The following is a 14,917-nucleotide window of genomic DNA, read 5'->3' as shown; positions in this document are numbered from 1 at the left end:
CGTGGGACAATTACCTAGCTCGGGCCTGGCTGGGCAAGAAAGGCCCAGGCTTTGAGGCCTAACAAAAACGGGGAAAGGTAGGAAATAGAATCTTCAGGTTAGAGAAAATATTTACAAATGAATGAAGTTTTTTAAAAACAATTTAATAAAAGCAATTTTATTTTGCTGGAAATGTATATTTGAAAAGAAAGACGCAGAAAGCAGGAAAAAGAATGGAAGCAAGATGGCGGCTACTCACCTCGGTTCAGAACGATAAGGCCCGCCCACACACGATTGGTCGACCGTCAGGTGACCAAAGCGTAGGATTGGTCAACCGTCCCGTCACTCGATCGTAGGAGGGCCCGGCCGCACGCGCCAGCAACCCGGCGTACGATTGGTTGACCTCGAGGTCACTCTGTCGCTAATGAGTGGATAATGAGATGCTAATGAGCGGAATGTTGAAGGTTTCTCGGATACCGCGGGCGCAATTTTTGTCCGGCCGAAACGTAAATACGCTTACCATCGTTTTGGAACGGTGAGCTTTTTTTCGACGTAACGCACGCGTAGGTACGCTCTGTAACTTTCAAGCGCATAGCCGGACAGACGCACACGTGAGGACAGACAGAAGGACAGACAGATAGACAGACAGAACGATTCCTTTATATATATAGATTTCCTCAGCCTCTCTAAGGACTTCACATCCTTCCTAAAGTGTGGTGCCCAGAATTGGGCACAGTACTCCATTTGGGGCCGAAGCAGTATTTTATACAGCTTCATCATAATTTTCACACTTTTTCTACTCTATACCTCTATTTATGAAGCCCAGGATCCCGGAAGCCTTTTTAACTGCTTTCAAAACATGCCCTGTCACCTTGAATGATTTATAGCACACAGACCCGCAGGTCTCCCTGTTCGTACACCAACTTTAGGATTCTACCATTTAGTTTATATGTCCTCTCCTCACTCATTCTACCAAAATCGATCACTTCATACTTTTCTACGTTAACTTTAATCTGTCACATATCCACCCACTCCGCCAGCCTGTCTATGTCTTCCTGAAGTCTATCACTCTCCTCCTCACTGTTCACTGTACTTCCAAGTTTTGTATAAAATACAAATTTTGAAATTGTGCCCTGCACACTCACGTCCAAGTCATTAATACATATCAAAAAAGCAGTGGTCCTAGAACCGACCCCGGGGAACACCAATGTATAATTTCCACCAGTCTGATAAACAACCATTCATCACTACTCTCTGTTTCCTGTCATTTAGCCAATTTTGTATCCATGCTGCCACTGTCCCTTTTATTGCATGGGCTTCAATTTTGCTGGCAAGCCTGTTACGTTGTATTTTGTCGAACACCTTTTGGAAGTCCATGTACATTAGGTCAACCACATTGCCCTCATCAACCCTCTTTGTTACCTTGGCAAAAAACTCGATCAAGTTGTTTAAACACGATATGTATTTCACAAATCCATGCTGGCTTTCCTTAATTTACCCACCCCTATCCAAATGATTTGATTTTGTCCCTGACTGCTGTTTCTGAAAGTTTTCCCACTACCGAGCTTAAACTGACTGGCCTGTAGTTGCTTCGCCTATCCTTGCACACTTTTTTGAACAGTGGTGTAACTTTTGCAATTCTCCTATCCTCTGACACCACCCCCATATCTATAAAGGATTGAAATCTTATGACAAGTACCTCTGCGATTTCCACCCTCAATTCCTTTAGCATCCTAGGATACATCCAATCTGCTCCTGGTGATTTATCTACTTTATGTACAGCCAGCCTTTCTAATACCTCTTCCTTAGCAATTTTTATCCTATCAAGTGTCACTACTACCTCCTCCTGCACAATGTCTATGGCAGCATCCTCTTCCTTAGGGAAGACAGATGCAAAGTATTAATTTAGTACCACAGCTATACCCTCTGCCTCTATGCCTAGGTCTCCTTTTTGGTCCCTAATTGGTTCCCACCCCTTCTTTTACTAACCTTTTACTATTTATATGCCTATAGAAGACATTTGGATTACCTTTTATGTTGTCACTGAGCGGCTGCAGGACATTCTGAAGGAGGAGGGTGAACAGCCAGTGGTCGTGGTCCATATCGGTACCAACGACACAGGTAGAAAGAGGGACGAGGTCCTGCAAGCAGAATAAAGGGAGTTAGGAAATAAATTAAAAAGCAGGAACACAAAGGTAGTAATCTCAGGATTACTCCCAGTGCCACGTGCTAGTGAGAGTAGAAATAAGGAGAATAGCCCAGATGAATGTGTGGCTGAAGAGATGGTGTAGGAGGAAGTGATTTAAATTCCTGAGGCATTGGGACTGATTCTGGGGAAGGTGAGCCCTGTACAAGCTTGACAGGTTACACCTCGGCAGAACTGGGACCAGTATCCTCACCGGGGGGGGGGGGCGGGGGGGTGGGGTTGCTAGTGCTGTTGAGAAAGATTTAAACTAATTTGTCAGGGGGCTGTGAACCTAAGGGTGGGCCCAAAACAGAGAGAAACAAAGCTGGAAGGGCAAGTTAGAAAAGTAGTCAGCAAAACTAGTGGAGAGCAGAAACAAAAGGCAAAAGTAAAGAGGGTCAAAGTGTAGAAAAGTATTAAACAGGCACACTTTACCTAAATGCACGTAGCATTCGCAACAAGGTGGATGAATTAATGGTACTAATAGAAGTAAATGGGTATGATGTAATTGCCATTACAGAGACACGGTTGCAGGGTAACCAAAGCTGGGAACTGAATGTTCCAGGATGCTCAACATTTAGGAAGGACAGGCAAAAAGAAAAAGGAGGTGGCATAGCGCTGTTAATAAGGGATGAGATTGGTACGGTAGAGATAAAAGATCTTGGCTTGGCAGATCGTAATGTAGATCTGGAATCAGTTTAAGTGGAGGTAAGAAATAGGAAAGGGTGGAAAATATTGGTGGGAGTTGTGTATAGGCCACCAAACAGTAATGGTAATGTAGGGCACAGTATCAATCAAGAGATTAGAAGTGCATGTAACAAGGGCAATACAGTAATCATGGGGGCCTTTAATCTACCTTATTGACTGGGCAAATCAAATTACCACTAATGGTGTGGAGGACGAATTCTTGGAATGTACGTGAGATGGTTTCCTGGATCAGTATGTGGAGGAATCAGCCAGGGAACAGGCTATTCTGGATCTGGTACTGTGTAATGAGAAAGGGCTAATCAATAATCTTGTGGTAAAGGGGCCTTTAGGGACAAGTGACCATAATATGATTGAATTGTATATTAAGTTTGAGAGTGATGTAGGACAGTTTGAAATTAAGGTCTTCAATCTAAACAGAGGAACCTACAAGGTATGAGGGACAAGTTGGCCATGGTAGATTGAGAGACTACACTAAAAGGTATGAAGGTGGACATACAATGGCTAACATTCAAGGAAATAATGTATAATTTGCAACAAACATATATACCTCTAGGGCATAAAAACCCAAAAGGAAAAGTGATCCAACCATGGCTCAAAAAAGAAATTAAAACTAGTATTAAGTCAAAGGAGGAAGCTTATAATGTTTCCAGAAAAAGCAGTCAGCCTGGGGATTGGGATCCTTTTAGAACTCAGCAAAGGGGGGCCAAGAAATTGAAAAAGAAAGGAATTGAAAAAGAAAATGGAATATGAGCACAAACTAGCAAAAAATATAAAAACGAATTGTAACAGTTTCTATAGGTATGTAATAAGGAAAAGACTGGCAAAGAAAAATGTAGGTCCTTTACAGTCAGAGACGGGAGAATTTATAACGGGGAATGAGGAAATGAAAGAGAAATTAAATAAATACTTTGTTTCTGCCTTCATGGAGGAAAACACAAAAACCTCCCAGAAATACGAGAAAACCAAGAGTGTGGCGGGAATGAGGAATTTAAATGAATTACTAGTAGTAAAAAAACAGTACTAGCAAAATGAATGGGACTAAAAGTCAATAAAACTCAAGGACCGGATGACCTACATCCTAGTGTTTTGAAAGAGGTGACCATTGGGATAATGGACGCATTGGTTGTCATCTTCCAAAATTCTATAGATTCTGGAACGGTTCCTGCAGATTGGAGGAGAGCAAATGTAACCCCGCTATTTAAGACCTGTTAACCACACATCAGTAGTTGGGAAGATGCTGGAATCTATTATAATGGATGCAATAACTGGGCACTTAGAAACTGATAGTAAGATTGGGCAGAGTCATTATGGATTTATGAAAGGGAAATCCTGTTTAACAAACCTATTGGAGATCTTTGAGGATGTAACTAGCAGAGTAGACAAAGGGGAAGCGGTAGATGTGGTTCATTTGGAGTTTCAGAAGGCCTTCGATAAGGTCCCACACAAGAGGTTGGTGAACAAAATTAGGGCAGATGGAATTGGGGGTAATATACTAGCATGGATTGAGAATTGGTTAACAGACAGAAAACAAAGAGTAGGGATTAACGGGTCTTTTTCAGGATGGCATGCTGTGACTAGTGGGGTACCGCAAGGGTCAGTCCTTGGGCCCCAGCTGTTCACAATCGATATCAATGATTTGGATGAGGAGGACTAAATGTAACATTTCCAAATTTGCTGATGATACAAAGCTAGGTGGTAGTGTTGGTTGTGATGGGGATGTGAAGTGGCTTCAAGGGGATCTCGACAGGCTCAGTGAGTGGGTGAGAACATTGCAGATGGAATGTAAGTAATCCACTTTCATAGAAAAATAAAGAAGGGCAGAGTACTTCCTGAATGGGGAAAGATTGGGGAATGCAGATGCTCAAAGGGACCTGGGTGTCCTTGTACATGAGTCACTGAAAGTGAATGTGCAGGTGCAGCAAGTCATTAGGAAGGCAAATGGTATGCTGGCCTTCATTACAAGAGGATTTGAGTACAGGAGTAAAGAAGTCTTACTCCAATTATATAGGTCCTTGGTGAGACCACACCTGGAGTAATGTGTACAATTTTGGTTTCCTTACCTAAGAAAGGATATACTTGCCATAGAGGGAGTGCAAGGAAGTTTCACGAGATTGATTCCTGGGATGGCGGGACTGTCGTATGAGAATAGATTGAGTAAACTAGGCCTGTATTCTCTTGAATTTTGAAGAATGAGAGGGGATGTCATTGGAGCATACAAAATTATTACAGGGCTTGATAGGGTGATTGCTGGAAGAATGTTTCCCTTGGCTGGGGAGTCTAGAACCAGGGGCAACAGCCTCAGAATAAAGGGTAGGCCAATCAGGACTGAGATGAGAAGAAATTTCTTCACACAGAGGGTGGTGAATCTTTGGAATTCTCTACCCCAGAGGGCTGTGGAGGCTCAGTCATTGGGTATATTCAAAACAGAAGTCGATAGATTTCTGACTAGTAAGGACATCAAGGGATATGGCGATAGGGCCGGTGAATGGAATTGAAGCAGAAGATCAGCCATGATCTCATTGAATGGCGGAGCAGGCTCGAAGGGCTGAATGGCCTACTCCTGCTCCTATTTCTTATGTTCTTATGTTCTAATGTTGGCTGCCATTCTATTCTCAGATCCTCTCTTTGCCCCTCTTATTTTCTTTTACGCTTCTCCTCTGACCTTTCTATATATAGCCTGATTCTCAGAGGCATTGGCAACCTGACATCTGTCAGACGTGCTCTTTTACTGCTACATCATATTCTGTATCTGTTTCTTCAACCAGGGAGCTCTGATTTTAGTTGCCCTTCCTCCTTCGTGGGAATATACCTCGACTGTACCCGAATTATTTCCTCTTTAAAGGCAGCCCATTGTTCCACTGCAGTTTTGCCAGCCAGTCTTTGATTCCAGTTTACCCAGGCCTGATCCGTTCTCATCCCACTGAAATTGGCTTTCCCCATTAAACATTTTTACTCTAGATTGCTGCCTGTCATGTTCCATAGCTAAACTAATCCTTATGATATTATGATCACTGTTCCCTAAATGTCCAACTACTGACTCATGCTCCACTTGATCTACCTCATTCCCCAGAACCAGATCCAGCAATGCTTCCTCCCTCATCAGGCCGGAAACATACTGATCAAGAATGTTCTCCTGAACACACTTCAGCAATTCTGATGAAGGGTCACAGAACGGAAACGTTAACTCTGTTTCTCTCTCTGCGGATGCAGCCTGACGTGCTGAGTGTTTCCAGCATGTTATGCTGTTATTTCAGAAATTCTTTCCCTTCTCTGCCCTTTAGACTATTACAATCCCATTCTGTATTAGGATAGTTGAAATCCGCCATTATTACTACTCTATAATTCTTGCACCACTCTGGAATTTCTCTGTAAATTTGCTCCTCCATATCTTTCCCACTATTTGGTGATCTATTGAATACTCCTGGTAGTGTAATGGCACCGCTAATATTTCTTAACTCTAGCTATATAGATTCTGTCCGTGACCCCTCCAGGACATCATCCCTCTCCAGCACTGTATCATTCTCTTTGATTAATACTGCCACACCACCTCCTATCTCTCCTTCCCTATATTTCCTGAACATCTTATAAGCAGGAATATTTAATACCCAATCCTGCCCTTTTTGAGAAAGGTCTCAGTTAATACCACATCATATTTCCATGTGGCTACTTGGTCCTGCAGCTCACTTACCTTGTTTACTGCACTTCGTGTGTCCACATACATACACTGTAAACCCATCTTAGACCACCCTGTATTCTCTCTTAGTTGGACCCCACCTAATACCTTACTATTTCTTACTTCGGTCCTCTCTGCCTCTCCCAATCCTTTGATCACTTTACTTCACCTTTCTAATGTCCATCTCCCTGCCAAATTAGTTGAAACCCTCCACAACAGCACTAGCAAATCTCCCCGCAAGGATGCTGGTTCTGGCCCTGTTGAGCTGCAACATGTCTGGCCTGTACAGGTCCCAGCTCCCACAGAACAGGTCGCAATGCCCCAGGAATCTGAAGCTCTCCCTACTGCACCATCTCTCCAGCCACACATTCATCTGCTCTCTCCTCCTATTTCTATATTTACCTTGCTGTAGTCATTTCTGCGGACACAAAATGCCTGTCTGTTCCCCTAACTATCGAATCCCCTGCCACTATTGCTCTCCCACTCTTCTTCCGCACCCACTATACAGCTGAGCCACCCATGGTGCCGCAGACTTGGCCCTGGCTGTACAACCCAGAGGAACCATTGCACTCACCACTGTGCAGAATAGAATACTGGTTGGAGAGCGAGATGCACTCAGGAGACTCCTGTACTACCTGTCCTGGTCCTCCTTTTCTGTCTGGCGGTCACCAACCACTCTCTGCCTGCACACTCCTCAGCTGCGGAAGGACGACCTCCTGAAATGTGCAATCCACGTAGCTCTCAGCCTCGTGGATGCACCGCAGTGACACCAGCTGCTGCTCAATCTCCGAAACCCGGAGCTCGAGCTCCTCCAGCTGACGGCACCTCCTGCACATGTGGTTGTCCAGGATACGGGAAGCTTCCTGGATTTCCCATATGGCACTGGATGTGCACCCTGTGGGACTGAGCTGTCCTGCAATGCCTCTATTTAATAGGCTATTAACTAGCTTTACAGAAACTTAAGACTAAGATGTATCTAATTTAAATTATTAATATAATATGGTATTACAGTTATTAATTTAATATAGTACTAACAGTTACTAATTAAATATAGTATTAACAGTTACCAATCTCTAAGTTTCTGTTTTATCTCTAACCAGCTATTTAACCACAGCCGCTTGAAGAGCAAGAAAAAGAAAAAAACGAAGTGACCTTTACCAACCATTCAGTTACCAGCTGTCCTGTGATGTCAATGGAACTGAATGTCAGGCGCTGCGTATAATGAGCGGTCGATCCACTACCGCCCATTCTGCGCCACCACCCGAGATGAATTTCTCGGCCTGAATATATTCAAAGGAGGAAATGGGCAAGAGACGATGGCACACACAAGGAATAATATTAAAGGGAGCCCAGCTCCAGTATCAAATACCACAGAGCTCCAGAGTGATAGAGGTGGATTGTAGGAGGCTGACACTGCTTGGAAAGTTGGAGCTATGGTACATTTCTGGAGACAGGTAGTAGCTGCAAGAGCTGTAGGTGGTAGGAGAGGACATTTATATTCTTCATCTGTCCCATTTTACCAACTCAGGCACAATGTCCCAGATGTTCATCTCAATATATCTGGTTAACAGAAGGGAGCATCTCCTTCATAGCAGCTGTTGAGTCTGGGTTCTAATTTTTAAGCCTTGATACCTGCAACGTCACTGAGACAGATTATCTGGTCATTATCGCATTGCTGTTCGTGGGAACTTGATGTGTGCAAATTGGCTGCCGTGTTTCCTACATTATAACAGTGACTACACTTCAAAAGTACTTCATTGGCTGTAAAGTTTTTTGGGACGTCCTGAGGTCATGAATGGCGCTATATAAATACAAGTTTCCATTCTTTGTAAGTCTAGAAAGAGAGGAATAATAGAGAGAAGGGCTACAGAGGGATAGAAATGAAGGAGAAAGAGATGCTGGTAGAGATGAAAGAGGCAAAGTGAACAGAAGTGAAGGTGGTGTAAATATCACGTTTCAAGGATTACAGGAAAAACTAGTGTTAATTTATCTCATGCTGTGCCTGTACTTTAGGAAAATATAGTTAAATTCCATGTTATAACTGAAAAGAAGAGAGTACAGTCAAAGATAAAGACACAGAATTGGGCAAAGGTAGTTTTAATTAATAAAATAAAACTTTCTTTTATTTGTTTACGGGATGTGGGCATCACTGGCAAGGCCAGCATTTATTGCCCACCCCTAATTGTCCTTGAGAATGTGGAGCTGAGTGGCCTTCTTGAACCGCTGCAGTCCATGTGGTGAAGGCATTCCCACAGTGCTGTTAGGTAGGGACTTCCAGGATTTTGACCCAATGACGATGAAGGATCGGCGATATAATTTTAAGTCAGGACGGTGTGTGACTTGGAGGGCAACTTGGAGTTGATGGTGTTCCCGTGTGCCTGCTGCCCTTGTCCATCTAGATGGAAGAGGTCGTGGGTTTGGGAGGTGCTGCCGAAGAAGCCTTGGCGAGTTGCTGCAGTGCAACTTGTAGATGGTACACACTGCAGTCACGATACACCAGTGGTGGAGGGAGTGAATACTTAAGGCGGTGGATGGCTGGAAACTATAGACCTGTTAGCCTAACATCTGTGGTTGGTAAAATTTTAGAGTCCATTATTAAGGAGACAGTAACAGGACATTTGGATAAACATCATTTAATAGGACAAAGTCAGCATGGTTTTATGAAGGGGAAGTCATGTTTAACAAATTTGCTTGAGTTCTTTGAGGAAGTAACATACAGGGTGGATAAAGGGGAACCAGTGGACGTAGTGTATTTAGACTTCCAAAAGGCATTTGACAAGGTGCTACACAAAAGATTATTGCTCAAGATAAAAAATCATGGGATTGGGGGTAATATTCTGGCATGGGTGGAGGATTGGCTATCTAGCAGAAAGCAGAGAGTTGGGATAAATGGTTCGTTCTCAGACTGGCAATCAGTAACTAGTGGTGTTCCGCAGGGGTCAGTGCTGGGTCCCCAACTCTTTACAATCTATATTAACGATTTGGTGGAGGGGACTGAGTGTAACATATCAAAGTTTGCAGATGATACAAAGATAGGAAGGAAAGTAGTGAGTGAGGAGGACATAAAAAACCTGCAAAGGGACATAGACAGGCTAAGTAAGTGGGCAGAGATTTGGCAGATGGAATACAATACTGGAAAGTGTGAGGTTATGCACTTTGGCAGGAAAAATCATAGAGCAAGTTATTATCTTAATGGCAAGAAACTGGAAAGTACTGTAGTACAAAGGGATCTGGGGGTCCTGGTGCACGAAACTCAGAAAGTTAGTATGCAGGTGCAGTAAGTGAACAAGAAGGCCAATGGAATGTTGGCTTTCATTGCTAGGGGGATAGAATATAAAAACAGGGAGGTATTGCTTCAGTTGTACAAGGTATTGGTGAGTCCGCACCTGGAATACTGCATACAGTTTTGGTGTCCATACTTATGAAAAGACATACTTGCTCTCGAGTCAGTACAAAGAAGGTTCACTCGGTTAATCCCGGGGATGAGGGGGTGGACATATGAGGAGAGGTTGAGTAGATTGGGACTCTACTCATTGGAGTTCAGAAGAATGAGAGGCGATCTTATTGAAACATATAAGATTGTGAAGGGGCTTGATCGGGTGGATGCGGTGAGGATGTTCCCAATGATGGGTGAAACTAGACCTAGGGGGCATAATCTTAGAATAAGGGGCTGCTCTTTCAAAACTGAGATGAGGAGAAACTTCTTCACTCAGAGGGTGGTCGGTCTGTGGAATTTGCTGCCCCAAAAAGCTGTGGAAGCTACATCATTAAATAAATTTAAAACAGAAATAGACAGTTTCTTAGACGTAAAGGGAATTAGGGGTTACGGGGAGCGGGCAGGAAATTGGACATGAGGCTATGTTCGGAACGCTCATGGCCCTGTGGGTAACGGAACGGGCCCAGTTGCCGTGTAGCCTGGTTCTGCTCCTACTTCTTGTGTTCTAATTATGTGTTAGATTTGAGCAGATGCTTCTATCCCTGTTCCTGGCTGGGCTGGAGATTACCTTTTACAGAAGGTAAGTACTGTAGAAAATATAGGGACAGTGATCTCCTGGACGAGTTTCGATCACCTAGATGGTTCGGAGAGGAATTTCCCAGATTTTTTTCTTCCAAATTGGCCATTGGGTTTTTTATCTGGTTTTTCGCCTCTCCCAGGAGATCACATGGGTTCGGGAGGGATATAGAGTGATAGTAGATTGGAGGTTAGGATCAGATCAGCCATGATCTTATTGAATGGTGGAGCAGGCTCGAGGGGCCGATTGGCCTACTCCTGCTCCTATTTCTTATGTTCTTATGTTCTTATGGGGTGCCAAACAAGTGGGCTGCTTTTTCCTGGATGTTGTCGAGCTTCTTGAGTGTTGTTGGAGCTGCACTCATCCAGGCAAGTGGAGAGTGTTCCATCACACTTCTTACTTGTGCCTTGTAGATGGTGGAAAGGCTTTGAGGAGTCGTGAGGTGAGACATCCGCTGCAGAATACCCAGCCTCTGACCTGCTCTTGTTGCCACAATATTTATGTGGCTGGTCCAGTTAAGTTTCTGCTCAATGGTGACCCCCAATTTGTTGATGGAGTAGTTCCGGCGATGAAAATGCCGTTGAATGTCATGGTGCTGTGGTTAGATTCTTGCTTATTGGAGATAGTCATTGCCTGGCACTTCTGTGGCGCAAATATTACCTGCCATTTTTCAGCCCAAGCCTGAATGCCGCCCAGTCTTGTTGCATGCGGGCATGGAATGCTTCATTATCTGAGGAGTTCTGAATGGTGCTGAACACTGTGCAGTCATCAGCGAACATCCCCATTTCTGACATTATGTTGGAGGGAAGATCATTGATGAAGCAGCTGAAGATGGTTAGGCCGAGGACACTGCCCGGAGGAACTCCTGCAGCGATCTCCTGAGGCTGTGATGATTGACCTTCAACCACCAGAAACATCTTCCTTTGTGCTAGTTATGAATCCAGCCAGTTAAGAATTTCCCCTCTGATTCCCATTAACTTCAATTTTACTAGGACATCTTGATGCCACACTCAGTGAAATGCTGCCTTGATGTCAAAGGCAGTCACTCTGACCTCACCTCTGGAATTCAGCTCCTTTGTCCCTGTTTGGACCAAGGCAGTAATGAGGTTGGGAGCCGAGCATTCTTGGCAGAACCCAAATTGCACATCAGTGGGTTATCCATGAGTAAGTGCCGCTTTATAGCACTGTTGATGCCACCTTCCATCACTTTGCTGATGATTGAGAGTAGACTGATGGGGCGGTAATTGGCCATCTTTGGTTTGCCCTGCAATTTGTGGCCAGGATGTACCTGGGCAGTTTTTGACATTGTCGGATAGATGCCAGTGTGTAGCTGTACTGGAACAGCTTGGCTAGAGGCGTGGCTAGTTCTGGAGCACAAGTCTTCAGCATGATAGCCGGGATGTTGTCGGTGCCCATAGCCTTTGCTGTTGCCAGTGCGCTCAGCCATTTTTGATATCACGTTGAGTGAATCAAATTGGCTGAAGACTGGATTCTGTGATGGTGGGGACCTCAGGAGCAGGACGATATGGCTCAACCACTCAGCAGTTCTGAGGATGGTGGCAAATGCTTCAGCCTTGTCTTTTGCACTCACGTGCTGAGCTCCACCATCATTGAGGATGGGGATATTCATGGAGCCTACTCCTCCCGATGTTGTATAATCGTCCACCACCAGTCACAACTGGATGTGGCAGGACTGCAGAGCTTTGATCTGATCCGTTAATTGTGGGATCGCTTAGCCCTGTCTATAGCATGTTGCTTCCGCTTTTTAGAATGCATGTAGTCCTGTGTTGCAGCTTCCGCAGGTTGGCACCTCATTTTTAGGAATGCCTGGTGCTGCTCCTTGCATGCACTTCTAAATTCCTTATTGAACCAGGGTAGGTCCCCTGGCTTAATGGTAATGGTAGAGTGAGGGATATGCCGGACCATGAGGTTACAGATTGTGGTGGAATACATTTCTGCTGCTGCTGATGGCCCACAGCACCTCATGGATGCGCAGTTTTGAGCTGCTAGATGTGTTCTGAATCTATCCCATTTAACACGGTGGTAGTGCTACACAGCACGATGGAGTGTGTTCTCAGTGTGAAGACGGGACTTCGACTCCATAATAACTGTGCGGTGGTCACTGCTATCAACACTGTCATGGACAGATGCATCTGCGACAGGTAGATTGTTGAGGACCAGGTCAAGTAGGTTTTTCCAAACTGTTGGTTCTCTCATCACCTGTCGCAGGCCCAGACTAGCAGTTATGTCCTTCAGGACTCGGCCAGCTCGGTCAGTAGTGGTGGTACCGAGCCACTCTTGGTGATGGACATTGAAGTCCCCCAGACAGAGTATATTCTGTGCCCTTGCTACTCTCAGTCTTTCTTCCAAGTGGTGTTCAACATGGAGAAATACTGATTCATCAGCTGTGGGAGGGCGGTAGGTGGTAATCAGCAGGAGGTTTCCTTGCCCATGTTTGACCTGAAGCCATGAGACTTCATGGGGCCCAGAGTCAATGTTGAGGACTCCCATGGCCACGCCTTCCCGACTGTATACCACTGTGCCGCCACCCCTGGTGCATCTGTCCTGCCGGTGGGGCAGGACATACCCAGGGATGGTGATGTAGGAGTTTAGGACTATACCAGAAAATGTGGAATGAAAGCTTTACAATAAGGCACTGCAGAGACCGTGGGCATCATTCAAACTGCGGAATATTAATCTACAGCCAAGACATATTCCCGCAAGTAAAGTTAGCTCACCAAATGCTGGAATTCCTAGATTGTGTAGTGAAATAAAAATTTAAATAAGAGTTAAAAAAGCATGTGACATTTCTAATGTAAAAGGAAATCAAACTGAAAAAGGAATAGATCTGAAGAAAAAAAAGATTCGAACTAGTAATAAGAAGACTGGCAGGTCAATAGTATAGGTTCTTAGAAACAGATAAAAAAATAATAGTTAAATAAAGGGAAGGATTCATTAAATGGACAAGGACATAATCTGCTAGAGAAAGAGAGAATGGTAGAGATATAACAGAAACCAATATTCTACCCCAATTTTCACCAAGGAATCCATTAGAGGGAGCGAAAGGATACAAGGGGAGGACATGGCTCGATTAGATTGGTCGTGTGACATCTTCTGGAACCAGAAGACAGGACAACATTGTGCCAACCCTGAAAGTTGTGGGCTAGTTAAGGAGAATAATCAATCTGTAAAAAGCAAGCGCTGTCAGCCAAGTTTAATAGATATTTGAGGACAAACAAGTGGCAAATTTACTTTGATAGTCCTGTGTGCGTTAATGGGTTAAAACCTCTGTAAAGTTGGTGCACTCAGGAATATAGGGCAAATAGGTTAAAGTTCACACGAGTGTTTCACTGACCTGGAGTTCCACCTCCTAATAGCCAAGAATCGTTGGAGTAAAAGCAGCTGCCTGATCTGTTTGTTAAAAAGACCGTAAGTAATTTCAGTCATTGCGTAACCTAATTGACTCACTAGAGATTTCACTCAGATATAAGTAAAGGATTGGATTGAAGCGGCTTCATTTTCTTGTCAAACTGAGCTAATGCCTCCAGCACCGGCATTGTTTGACTCAAAGAGATGGGTCGACCAATCCTTGCCCAGATTGAAGTGGTTTACTACCCGATTCTCGCAGTGTTTGGTGTTCCTGGTAAGTCATTACCATCAGTTGTCAATATCACTCGGGGTTTACATGTATCACTGCTCCTGTTTATTCTGTGATCTGTTTGTTTTCACGGGCTTGTTTGTACTGAGATCAGTTAAATGTCACCACCTTCTACTGAAACCTTACTGCAATAACGTCACAGATATTCCCAGGGAAGCTACAATTGTCTCTGCAGTTTCAGCGCCAAATATTTTAACAACTTTCATTGCAGTCTCCCAGTACTGGGGGTGAAGTTAATCTTCGGCAACAGCTCGAGATGGGCTCACAGCGAATCCAAACCCGTTTTACTCCACGCCCAATTTTTTCCCATTGAAATAAAATGAAAAGAAATTCGGGCACGGTCTGAATCTGCTGCCAATTCACTATCGCCAGTTTTGTGCTCCCGTCTGAGACCAATTTCACCCACAGAGTCAGAAAAGAAGAAACTGGCAGGGAGAGAGCGAGAAAGAGAGAGAGAGAGAAAGATAGAGAGCGACAGAGTCAGAAATATAAAAAGAGATTAAATAAAAGAGGCAGAAAAGGAAAGTCAGAGAGACAGAGGGTAAACTGAACTCTGATAGCAGGGTGCAAAACCAGGGCTCACGAGTTGACAGCTTGTTTCAAAACTCGCTGGATTATTTTTCCATTTGCTTCAAAGGACTTTGATTTTGCTCCCAGACTACGAATCCAGAGACGTGGACAAATGACCCAAAATACATAAA

Source organism: Somniosus microcephalus, unplaced genomic scaffold, assembly GCF_052327205.1.
Source record: "Somniosus microcephalus isolate GS21.2 unplaced genomic scaffold, FLI_Smic_1.0 unresolved_chr1, whole genome shotgun sequence".
NCBI lineage: Eukaryota > Metazoa > Chordata > Chondrichthyes > Squaliformes > Somniosidae > Somniosus > Somniosus microcephalus.
Note: the sequence above shows the minus strand (reverse complement) of the source record.